We start from the raw sequence: 13,020 nt of genomic DNA on the forward strand, positions 1-13,020 counted from the left end.
TCACGTGTGATTACATCAGACATGCTTGAACCCTCGTGGGCATTCGAGAGTTATTTCACGCCTGTCGGTTATGTCATTCGCCTGTGGGCAGTCTTTGAGTGAGGAGTCGCCCACCCTCTCGTCGTTTTTTCATTGTTTAGGAATGGCTCAGAGACTGCTGCTTTGTTTGATCAAATTTTTTTCAAAACTGTAAGGCACAACTGAGTGGACACCATTCGATAAATTCAGCTGGTTTTCGGTAAAAATTTTAACGGCTGATGAGAGATTTTAGTCTGGTAGTGTCGCCGTAAGGATGGCCCACCGCGCCTGATGGCGATCTGCGCTTCGAGGCGGCAGAGTCTCGACGTTTCAAGTTGAAAACTTCCACATTTCAGGCTCTGTTGATCCAGTAAGTCGTCACAGAACAGAGAACTTTCAGAAGAAGTCGGCATGAGGAGTTTATTGGGACATTCCATTGTTAACGGACATTTTATAATGAAAGAACGTGCGGGCAGAGTCGCATGTCGGGCCAGACCCGACCGCGGGGGGTCGCGACAGGACAAACACCTCCGTTGGAAACCTTAACGGACAAGTTGGAACATGCCCAAGCTGTTAAATAATTTCTCAGTTACTCACTTGTTGAAAGCCATCAAAAGCCGCCTGAATTTTACAAATGGTTTTCAACACGGAGGTGTTTTTCCTGTCGCGGCGCACACAGATTTGCCGAGTCGTCACGGAAATGACTCGGCGAATTTGCGCGCGCGTCTTTCATTAAAAAATGTCCTTAAACAGTGGAATGTCCGCATAAAGTCCTCATGTCGGCCTCTTCTGAATCTTCTCTGTTCTCTCACGATGTCCTGGGTGAATTAAGCCTTAAATTAGGATGTTTTCAGGTTGAAACAGGCCGACGACGGCGCCTGGAAGCGCTGCACGACGTCCTGCTCTGTGGGAAGTCCTTACACTGACAGAAACACCCCATAATCTCTCATCAGCCGTTAAACTTTTCACCGAAATCCAGCTTAATTTCTTGAATAGTGTCCACTCGGATATTCCTCACAGGTCCAGAAAAAATGTTTATAAAGCAACGCGCGCCGTCTCGAGCAGCGTGTGAAACAAAGGAATTCAGCCAAGAGGGCGGGACGAGATGAGAGGGTGGACCAGTGTTCACTCAAGGCCTGCCCACAGGGAAATGATGTCACCGACACGCGTGAAAAAACTCACGCTGCTCACGCTCATGCTTGAACCCTCGTGCTCGCTTGGTGTAATCGCACGTCATTCAAATCCATATAGTTAAAAAAAAAATAAAAAGGTCGGTTTATTATCTAATAGACCTCGTACTGCTTTTGTTCCATTTCATGATTACAATCACCTGTTAACATTGAAATAACATCATTATTTAATGTTTTTTAAGCCTCATTTCTTGCCCTAAATTGTCATCACCCACCACTTTCCTTTTTTATTCTTTTTAAATGTGTTGCAAGCTTTAAATGTAGAAATGGGTGTAAATGAAATGTAGGTGATCACGCACAACATGGAATATCATGGCTTTATACTGTCTGCAGTGAAATAGAATTTAAAGTAAACATAAGCATCACTACAGTTCTTTGAATTTTCCATATTGTGCTAACGTTTTCTGATTTAGGGTTGGACATATTTTCTGTAAACTAACATTTTTTGAAATTGACTTGAAAAGCGTAAATTATGTAGCCGCATAAAGAAACTTCTATTTATTGGCTGCATCATACTGACAAGGATAGTATTACCCACAATTCTAAGGGAACAGACCCTATGAATAGTGCAGTGGTACCAGTGTTTGTACTCTGACATTTTCACGTCTGTATGCCGTGTTGTGCAGGTGGTGGTGTTCTGCTGTCAGACATCGTGATCAAGTAATAAAACTTTTTTGTTAAAAATGGAATGAATTGAATTGAATGAATTTATTCATACAATTCAATTTATAAAATTTTACAGAAAGTAAAGGGGGATGCATGCATCTTGTTTTTGACGTTAAGGGCCTCATTTTCCACTCAGCATAACCAGCCATAAGGTGGGAACAACAATAATGTTCCGAAGCATCATCTTTGGTAGTGGTGGTAAATAGGGTGCATTTTATGACCTTGGGTTACTCTGAGTCACTCACTAAAATGATCCGGTGTCGCAGACCGAATGGTCCGCCCCTAAAAATTGGTCTGCCCTGCCTCCAGTGCGCATGTGTTATTTCGTAGCTCAGACGCTCGTCTAAGACAGAGTCTCTAAACCAAAAGCGATCATATGGATTAATGGGGTTATAAACCATCAGATGATCAGATGGTAAAACCTCTTAAATCATTCTAAAGTCAGTTTTAAGCAAAAACTCGGTGACACTTTGAAATGACCGATGCGCAGTGAATGCATCAGCTAGCAGCTTGTATAGCCACGGCGCTCTGATCACTTCCTCCGTCTTTTATGATGAAATAATGCTGAATTTATGTAATGATTTTTTGAAATGATTATTGCCCAAAAGCTTCAGATATCTGTTGTTGAGATAATGATGAAGAGGTGATAATCAGTGAACTGTGGCTGTACAGTGTTATGGAGCCAAGGTTCTCCTCCCCTGCGCATAAGGTTTTTTCCTCTGCGCGCAACTTACGCAGCCATTCCAGCGTACTTGATACGCAGCACAAGGCAACTCTACGTAAGCCAGGTGTTTAGCATGTCAAGGTGAAACATGGTACACAAGGTCCCCCCTCCTTGGACAAATTTGATGTTGTGCACTTTGATGATAATTGTGGCCACCAGGGGGCAGAGTCTCCATAATGGCACAAGGACTGTAAATTGGCACGACTGTAAATTACACCTTGTTAAAGCATTGCACAGGTTTGAAATTGGGATCGTCAATGCAGGTTAGAGTTCATATTGCCCTTGTTTTTTTTTTTGTTTTGTTTTTTGGGTAACGGTAAATGGTGCTCTGGGTTTCTTTGGGCTTTTTCCCACTGTTTGCATGAAGCGGGCTGTTTGCTGGGCTGTTATGATGATTCCGCTCAGGGAGCAAAGTGTCTGGGCCACTGTTTCTGTTTTGTCACTGCCACTCACTTCTTACATTCTGCTGATGGTGACACTGAACTAATTTTTGAAATGAACTATGTTTTAACAGATAGTCCCACCCCATCTCACCGGAACCTTAATTCAAGTAGCATGAATGACATTTCTGACAAACCTGAAAAAGACCAGGTGAGTAAGCATTAATAGCACACACACACACACACACACACATATATATATATATATATATATATATATATATATATATATATATATATATATATATATATATAAACTTAATAAAGTCATTTTTGAACCAGCTGCATGCTAATTAGCACAGCTAGCATTTTAAACATTATATGGTCTTTCAGGGCCTATATAGAACTTACTTCTTCTATTATATATAGCATACATTATATACTATTATACTTAACTCTATTTAACTAGTTGCAGAATACATTATTTGCTTATGAATGAACATAATAAGGTCATTTTTGAACCAGCTACATCCTAATTAGCACAGCTAGCAATTTAACCACTATAGTCTTTCGGGTTCCCAACATGCAACATGCCTTTGGCACAGTTACGGTCTTGTGCGAACTCCTGTTGACATTAATATTGTTTTCACATATAATTGGCATAATTCAACTTGCATATTTTTCTGTAGAGAAAACCATTTCATCACATGCTATGAACTGTTTTGTGTAAGTAAGTCCCTTCGGCTGCTCCCTTGTTTGCACTCAGGGTCGCCACAGCAAATCCAAGGTGGATCTGCATGTTGAATTGGCACAGGTTTTACGCCGGATGCCCTTCCTGACGCAACTCCACCTTACATGGAGAAATGTGGCAGGGGTGGGATTTGAACCCGGAACCTTCTGAACTGAAACGAAGTGCATTAACCACTTGGCCACCACTTGGCATAATTCAACTTGCATATTTTTCTGTAGAGAAAACCATTTCATCACATGCTATGAACTGTTTTGTGTACAGTACGTTAATTTATATTTTGTGATAGCCTGCATAGGGGGTAGCACGGTGGTTTAAGGTGCAGCTCCATCCAGAGATGGGAGTTGTATTTGTGTTGGCGACCCTCCTGTCCTGTGCACCAACAGCAATTCTTGTATATTCGTCTGTGAATTGTTCTGTGAATTGTTTCTGTAATTTATGTTTGTGGCATGGCCGGGGCAGGGGGTCACTCCTTTGAGTCTGGTCTGCTTGAGGTTTCTTCCCTAGAGGGAGTTTTTCCTTGCCACTGTTGCTCTGGGGGTTGGTAAGGTTAGACCTTACCTGTGTGAAGCACCTTGAGGCAACTCTGTTGTGATTTGGCACTATATAAAGGAAATAAATTGAAAAATTATTGTATAATACAGCTAGCTAATATGATAGCTGAAGCTTCACTGTTGGTTCAAAGTAATTTGATGCCATGATTGAGTCGCACTTACTGTATGTAAAAAATTCTTTACATGGATTGCTCGAGCAAATGGGTGATTCCATATGTGTCGGATGGGACATTCAGAGATCCATTTCCAGCCTGGTCAGACAGTGTTAAAGCAAGTACCTACATTTGGGTGCAGATAGGTTGTGATACCACTGAGCAATATTGCCTTTGCATACTTTTGATCAGAAGTGTTTTTGGAGGAAACAGGCAAAAAAAAAAAAAAAAAATCAAACATGTCGTACGGGACGCAGAAAACTGGTAAAATTCTTTCCAAATGTGACTGTTCTGTGGAGTTGCATCAGGAAGGGCATGTGGCGTAAAACCTGTGCCAATTCAACATGCACCTTGGATTTGCTGTGGCGAACCCGAGTACAAAGCAAGGAAGCAGCCGAAGGGACTTAATATAGTCACCAACCACCAAGACAGATGCATCTGTCGTAAATGTGGCCAGAATGTTAGCCCACCCCCCACCCCGCCCCCAGCACAGTGGTCCAGCTCGCACCCCCAGTGCACTGTAGGAACCGATACTGGGAAAATTTTCTACTTCCAACCCTTATCATGCTTCATTGAATGAATGAATGAATGAATGAATGAATGAATGAATGAAAACTTTATTTCGAACATTTGATACAACAACAATTACAAGATAGATCAGTAAAGACAACAACAAAAAAGTTCCTACTGTGTACCCAACATGTCCGAAAAGGGGTAGGGTGAAGCATCAGCTTATTTATCCCTACCCCTTCTTCCCCACAACCAGTAATACCCTTTGCCACATATACACATAGATTCCTACACACCTAAACCGATATCAATATATATATATATATATATATATATATATATATATATATTGATATATATATATATATATATATATTGATATATATATATATTGATATATATATATATATATTGATATATATTGATATATATATATATATATATTGATATATATATTGATATATATATATATATATTGATATATATATATATATATATATATATATTGATATATATATATATATATATATATATATATTGATATATATATATATATATATATATATTGATATTGATATATATATATATATATTGATATATATATATATTGATATATATATATATATATTGATATATATATATATATATATTGATATATATATATATATATGCTGGGAAAGGTGTCGTAGCACGGACCCACAACAGGGGGCGCAAATGAACGGACAATGAGTAAGCCAAAAGGTAACAATTTAATGTTGTGATAATACACAACTAAAGTCACAGAATTTGCAGAGTCAATAAACACCAGGTGACGTGTGGGCAGGCTCGAAGATAGAAGACCCCTGACGAGAGAGAAGCCGCGTCCCACACGGCCTCCACCACCAACGGTCTGAAGAACACCGGAGCCGCCAAGTCCCGAGTCCCCAGGTGGCCTCTGTCTTCGGCTGTCGACCCTGGTACTGCTGGTAGAAAGCAGAGATATGATGTGTGAGTGTGAGTCCGCACACTCAGTAATTCACAGTCCAAATACAGTTAGGAGGGAGCACCTCCACCTCCAAATCACACACACTCCTGGTCAACCACTTATCTGAGATGGGGTGTGGGGCGAAGCCGTCGCTGTCACACCAAACGCCAATCCTCTAGATAAGGCAACACTCCAGGAAAACGGCTGCAATAGAAGTTCAAGTTATTACACACACAGTGTTAGTCAGCAGAGAAATTACTTTGGTACTGGTAGTCGATTTCTCGGCGAGGAGGTGGAGTTGCAGTCCAGCCTTTATGGTGATGATGATGATGAACGAGTGACAGCTGGTGCAGAGGAAGAATGACAGCTGTCACTTCTTCTGGGTCTGGCGCCCTCTCGTGCTTGGAGCCCGCACTCCAAGCAGGGTGCCCTCTGGTGGTGGTGGGCCAGCAGTACCTCCTCTTCAGCGGCCCACATAACAATATATATATATATATATATATATATATATATATATATATATATATATATATATATCAACATACATACACATATATATACATATACGAGGTCTGTCCATAAAGTATAGGTCCTTTTTATTTTTTTCAAAAACTATATGGATTTCATTCATATGTTTTTACGTCAGACATGCTTGAACCCTCGTGCGCATGCGTGAGTTTTTCCACGCCTGTCGGTGACGTCATTCACCTGTGAGCACTCCTTGTGGGAGGAGTCGTCCAGCCCCTCGTCGGAATTCCTTTGTCTGAGAAGTTGCTGAGAGACTGGCGCTTTGTTTGATCAAAATTTTTTCTAAACCTGTGAGACACATCGAAGTGGACACGGTTCGAAAAATTAAGCTGGTTTTCGGTAAGCTGAAAACCTCCACATTTCAGGCTCTATTGATCCAGGACGTCGTGAAAGAACAGAGAAGTTTCAGAAGAAGTCGGTTTCAGCATTTTATCCGGATATCCCACTGTTAAAGGAGATTTTTTTAATGAAAGACGTGCGGGCGGATTGCAGCGTCGGTTCGCAGCCGCCGCGACGCTCCGCCACAGGAAAAACACCTCCGTTGGAAGCCTTAAGGACAAGTTGGAACATGTCCAGCTGTTAAACAGTTTCTCATATACTCACTCCACTGAAAGCCATCAAAAGCCGCCTGGATTTTACAAATGGTTATCAACACGGAGGTGTTTTTCCTGTGCCGCCGCACCGCGCCGGCTGCGTCCCGACGCGCGGACCCGTCCGCACGTCTTTCATGGACAGACCTCGTATACACACATATATACATATATATACATACACATATATATACACATATACACACATATATACACAAACATAAATATACACCTACACATACCTACTTACATACAAAATACTATATATTTACAAGCCGAAGCAAAAAACAAAAACACCCTAACCCTCATTACCCTTCCTCCTCCCTATACCTAGAAAAAAACATATTTTTGTACCGCTGTTTGAACTGGTTCATGCTTGGACATTGCTTGAGCCCCACTCCCAATCTGTTCCACATCCTCACCCCACAGATAGAAATACAGAAACCTTTTAATGTTGTTCGTGCCCACTGATGCTTTAAATTAAATTTCCCCCTCAGACTGCAATCCCCTGATCTGTTAAAAAAACATATTTTTAATATTTGCTGGAAGTAAATTGTTTATTGCTTTATACACGATTTGTACTGTTTGAAAATGAACCAAGTCTGTGAATTTTAAGAATTTGGATTGTAAAATAGTGGCTTTGTATGATCTCTATAGCCAGTATTATGAATAATTCTTATAGCTCTTTTCTGCATTACTGATAGTGATTGTGTTATACCTTTATAAGTATTACCCCATACCTCTGCACAGTACTGTAAATATGGTAAAACCAGTGAGCAGTAAAGAATGCGGAGTGAGTTGTGGTCCAGAATATGTTTCGCTTTGTTTAGAACTGAAATGCTTCTTGACAGTTTACTTTGTATATGTTTTATATGAGTCTTCCAGTTTATCTTATCATCTATCTGCGGTATTGTATCACTTCTTGTTCCGGAGCACAGCGGTGTTTTTCTGTATCTGTTAGCTGTTTAATCTGCGCAGTTAGATTGATCTAGTTATCTAGATTACGATTTGTTTCCCAGTGTAATCTTTACGTGCCTTAACTAAAGCACTCCTTCTGCTGAATCACCTCTAAATTATTTACACATTATTCGCTTTGCGTGTTTTTAGGAATCCGCTAGCTTAGCGTAGCTACTAGCTCTTAGCCGATTTAGCATGGCGGCTTCTCCTGTCTCTCCCGCACTTTTCTGCTCTGGGTGTGAAATGTTTAGTTATTCCTCGGCCTCCTTTAGCAGTAATGGTACTTGTAATAAGTGTAGCTTATTCGTAGCTTTGGAGGCCAGGCTGGGCGAATTGGAGACTCGGCTCCGCACCGTGGAAAATTCTACAGCTAGCAAGGCCCCTGTAGTCGGTGCGGACCAAGGTAGCTTAGCCGCCGTTAGTTCCCCCCTGGCAGATCCCGAGCAGCCGGGAAAGCAGGCCGACTGGGTGACTGTGAGGAGGAAGCGTAGCCCTAAACAGAAGCCCCGTGTACACCGCCAACCCGTTCACATCTTTAACCGTTTTTCCCCACTCGACGATACACCCGCCGAGGATCAAACTCTGGTTATTGGCGACTCTGTTTTGAGAAATGTGAAGTTAGCGACACCAGCAACCATAGTCAATTGTCTTCCGGGGGCCAGAGCAGGCGACATTGAAGGAAATTTGAAACTGCTGGCTAAGGCTAAGCGTAAATTTGGTAAGATTGTAATTCACGTCGGCAGTAATGACACCCGGTTACGCCAATCGGAGGTCACTAAAATTAACATTGAATCGGTGTGTAACTTTGCAAAAACAATGTCGGACTCTGTAGTTTTCTCTGGGCCCCTCCCCAATCAGACCGGGAGTGACATGTTTAGCCGCATGTTCTCCTTGAATTGCTGGCTGTCTGAGTGGTGTCCAAAAAATGAGGTGGGCTTCATAGATAATTGGCAAAGCTTCTGGGGAAAACCTGGTCTTGTTAGGAGAGACGGCAGCCATCCCACTTTGGATGGAGCAGCTCTCATTTCTAGAAATCTGGCCAATTTTCTTAAATCCTCCAAACCGTGACTATCCAGGGTTGGGACCAGGAAGCAGAGTTGTAGTCTTACACACCTCTCTGCAGCTTCTCTCCCCCTGCCATCCCCTCATTACCCCATCCCCGTAGAGACGGTGTCTGCTCCCAGACTACCAATAATCAGCAAAAATCTATTTAAGCATAAAAATTCAAAAAGAAAAAATAATATAGCACCTTCAACTGCACCACAGACTAAAACAGTTAAATGTGGTCTATTAAACATTAGGTCTCTCTCTTCTAAGTCCCTGTTGGTAAATGATATAATAATTGATCAACATATTGATTTATTCTGCCTAACAGAAACCTGGTTACAGCAGGATGAATATGTTAGTTTAAATGAGTCAACACCCCCGAGTCACACTAACTGTCAGAATGCTCGTAGCACGGGCCGGGGTGGAGGATTAGCAGCAATCTTCCATTCCAGCTTATTAATTAATCCAAAACCCAGACAGAGCTTTAATTCATTTGAAAGCTTGTCTCTTAGTCTTGTCCATCCAAATTGGAAGTCCCAAAAACCAGTTTTATTTGTTATTATCTATCGTCCACCTGGTCGTTACTGTGAGTTTCTCTGTGAATTTTCAGACCTTTTGTCTGACTTAGTGCTTAGCTCAGATAAGATAATTATAGTGGGCGATTTTAACATCCACACAGATGCTGAGAATGACAGCCTCAACACTGCATTTAATCTATTATTAGACTCTATTGGCTTTGCTCAAAAAGTAAATGAGTCCACCCACCACTTTAATCATATCTTAGATCTTGTTCTGACTTATGGTATGGAAATAGAAGACTTAACAGTATTCCCTGATAACTCCCTTCTGTCTGATCATTTCTTAATAACATTTACATTTACTCTGATGGACTACCCAGCAGTGGGGAATAAGTTTCATTACACTAGAAGTCTTTCAGAAAGCGCTGTAACTAGGTTTAAGGATATGATTCCTTCTTTATGTTCTCTAATGCCATATACCAACACAGTGCAGAGTAGCTACCTAAACTCTGTAAGGGAGATAGAGTATCTCGTCAATAGTTTTACATCCTCATTGAAGACAACTTTGGATGCTGTAGCTCCTCTGAAAAAGAGAGCTTTAAATCAGAAGTGTCTGACTCCGTGGTATAACTCACAAACTCGTAGCTTAAAGCAGATAACCCGTAAGTTGGAGAGGAAATGGCGTCTCACTAATTTAGAAGATCTTCACTTAGCCTGGAAAAAGAGTCTGTTGCTCTATAAAAAAGCCCTTCGTAAAGCTAGGACATCTTTCTACTCATCACTAATTGAAGAAAATAAGAACAACCCCAGGTTTCTTTTCAGCACTGTAGCCAGGCTGACAAAGAGTCAGAGCTCTATTGAGCTGAGTATTCCATTAACTTTAACTAGTAATGACTTCATGACTTTCTTTGCTAACAAAATTTTAACTATTAGAGAAAAAATTACTCATAACCATCCCAAAGACGTATCGTTATCTTTGGCTGCTTTCAGTGATGCCGGTATTTGGTTAGACTCTTTCTCTCCGATTGTTCTGTCTGAGTTATTCTCATTAGTTACTTCATCCAAACCATCAACATGTTTATTAGACCCCATTCCTACCAGGCTGCTCAAGGAAGCCCTACCATTATTTAATGCTTCGATCTTAAATATGATCAATCTATCTTTGTTAGTTGGCTATGTACCACAGGCTTTTAAGGTGGCAGTAATTAAACCATTACTTAAAAAGCCATCACTTGACCCAGCTATCTTAGCTAATTATAGGCCAATCTCCAACCTTCCTTTTCTCTCAAAAATTCTTGAAAGGGTAGTTGTAAAACAGCTAACTGATCATCTGCAGAGGAATGGTCTATTTGAAGAGTTTCAGTCAGGTTTTAGAATTCATCATAGTACAGAAACAGCATTAGTGAAGGTTACAAATGATCTTCTTATGGCCTCGGACAGTGGACTCATCTCTGTGCTTGTTCTGTTAGATCTCAGTGCTGCTTTTGATACTGTTGACCATAAAATTTTATTACAGAGATTAGAGCATGCCATAGGTATTAAAGGCACTGCGCTGCGGTGGTTTGAATCATATTTGTCTAATAGATTACAATTTGTTCATGTAAATGGGGAATCTTCTTCACAGACTAAAGTTAATTATGGAGTTCCACAAGGTTCTGTGCTAGGACCAATTTTATTCACTTTATACATGCTTCCCTTAGGCAGTATTATTAGACGGTATTGCTTAAATTTTCATTGTTACGCAGATGATACCCAGCTTTATCTATCCATGAAGCCAGAGGACACACACCAATTAGCTAAACTGCAGGATTGTCTTACAGACATAAAGACATGGATGACCTCTAATTTCCTGCTTTTAAACTCAGATAAAACTGAAGTTATTGTACTTGGCCCCACAAATCTTAGAAACATGGTGTCTAACCAGATCCTTACTCTGGATGGCATTACCCTGACCTCTAGTAATACTGTGAGAAATCTTGGAGTCATTTTTGATCAGGATATGTCATTCAAAGTGCATATTAAACAAATATGTAGGACTGCTTTTTTGCATTTACGCAATATCTCTAAAATCAGAAAGGTCTTGTCTCAGAGTGATGCTGAAAAACTAATTCATGCATTTATTTCCTCTAGGCTGGACTATTGTAATTCATTATTATCAGGTTGTCCTAAAAGTTCCCTAAAAAGCCTTCAGTTAATTCAAAATGCTGCAGCTAGAGTACTGACGGGGACTAGAAGGAGAGAGCATATCTCACCCATATTGGCCTCTCTTCATTGGCTTCCTGTTAATTCTAGAATAGAATTTAAAATTCTTCTTCTTACTTATAAGGTTTTGAATAATCAGGTCCCATCTTATCTTAGGGACCTCGTAGTACCATATTACCCCAATAGAGCGCTTCGCTCTCAGACTGCAGGCTTACTTGTAGTTCCTAGGGTTTGTAAGAGTAGAATGGGAGGCAGAGCCTTCAGCTTTCAGGCTCCTCTCCTGTGGAACCAGCTCCCAATTCAGATCAGGGAGACAGACACCCTCTCTACTTTTAAGATTAGGCTTAAAACTTTCCTTTTTGCTAAAGCTTATAGTTAGGGCTGGATCAGGTGACCCTGAACCATCCCTTAGTTATGCTGCTATAGACGTAGACTGCTGGGGGGTTCCCATGATGCACTGTTTCTTTTTCTTTTTGCTCTGTATGCACCACTCTGCATTTAATCATTAGTGATCGATCTCTGCTCCCCTCCACAGCATGTCTTTTTCCTGGTTCTCTCCCTCAGCCCCAACCAGTCCCAGCAGAAGACTGCCCCTCCCTGAGCCTGGTTCTGCTGGAGGTTTCTTCCTGTTAAAAGGGAGTTTTTCCTTCCCACTGTAGCCAAGTGCTTGCTCACAGGGGGTCGTTTTGACCGTTGGGGTTTTACATAATTATTGTATGGCCTTGCCTTGCAATATGGGGCGCCTTGGGGCAACTGTTTGTTGTGATTTGGCGCTATATAAAAAAAATTGATTGATTGATTGATCTATCATCTATTATCACCCCCAGAAACTTATTTTCATGTACCCTTTCAATATCTACCCCCTCGACTTGTAAATGAACCTGTATGTCTGTATTACAATAGTCAAATAACATGTATTTTGTTTTACTTAAGTTTAATGATAATTTGTTTCTGTCAAACCATATTTTCAATTTTCCCATTTCTATACTGATCCTCCTCAGTAACTCCTGCAAATCCCCCCCTGAACAAAAAATGCTTGTGTCATCTGCAAATAATACTAATTTTAATATTTTGGAAACATTGACAATATCATTTATATAAATTAGAAACAGTTTTGGACCCAATACTGACCCCTGTGGGACGCCACAAGCATTGTCCAAGCATGATGATGTATATTCCCCCAACTCCACAAACTGTTTTCTGTTACTTAAGTAGCTTCTCACCCAGTGCAACACCAACCCCCTAATCCCATACTGTTCAAGTTTACTGATT

At 40.8% G+C, this 13,020-nt stretch overlaps 1 protein-coding gene across 1 annotated transcript in view; it reads left to right on the forward strand.

Annotated features, from left to right (window-relative positions):
- Window positions 1–13,020, forward strand: part of slc4a4a (solute carrier family 4 member 4a) — a 229,100-nt gene that overhangs the window by 113,546 nt on the left and 102,534 nt on the right.

Source organism: Thalassophryne amazonica, chromosome 5 (assembly GCF_902500255.1).
Source record: "Thalassophryne amazonica chromosome 5, fThaAma1.1, whole genome shotgun sequence".
NCBI lineage: Eukaryota > Metazoa > Chordata > Actinopteri > Batrachoidiformes > Batrachoididae > Thalassophryne > Thalassophryne amazonica.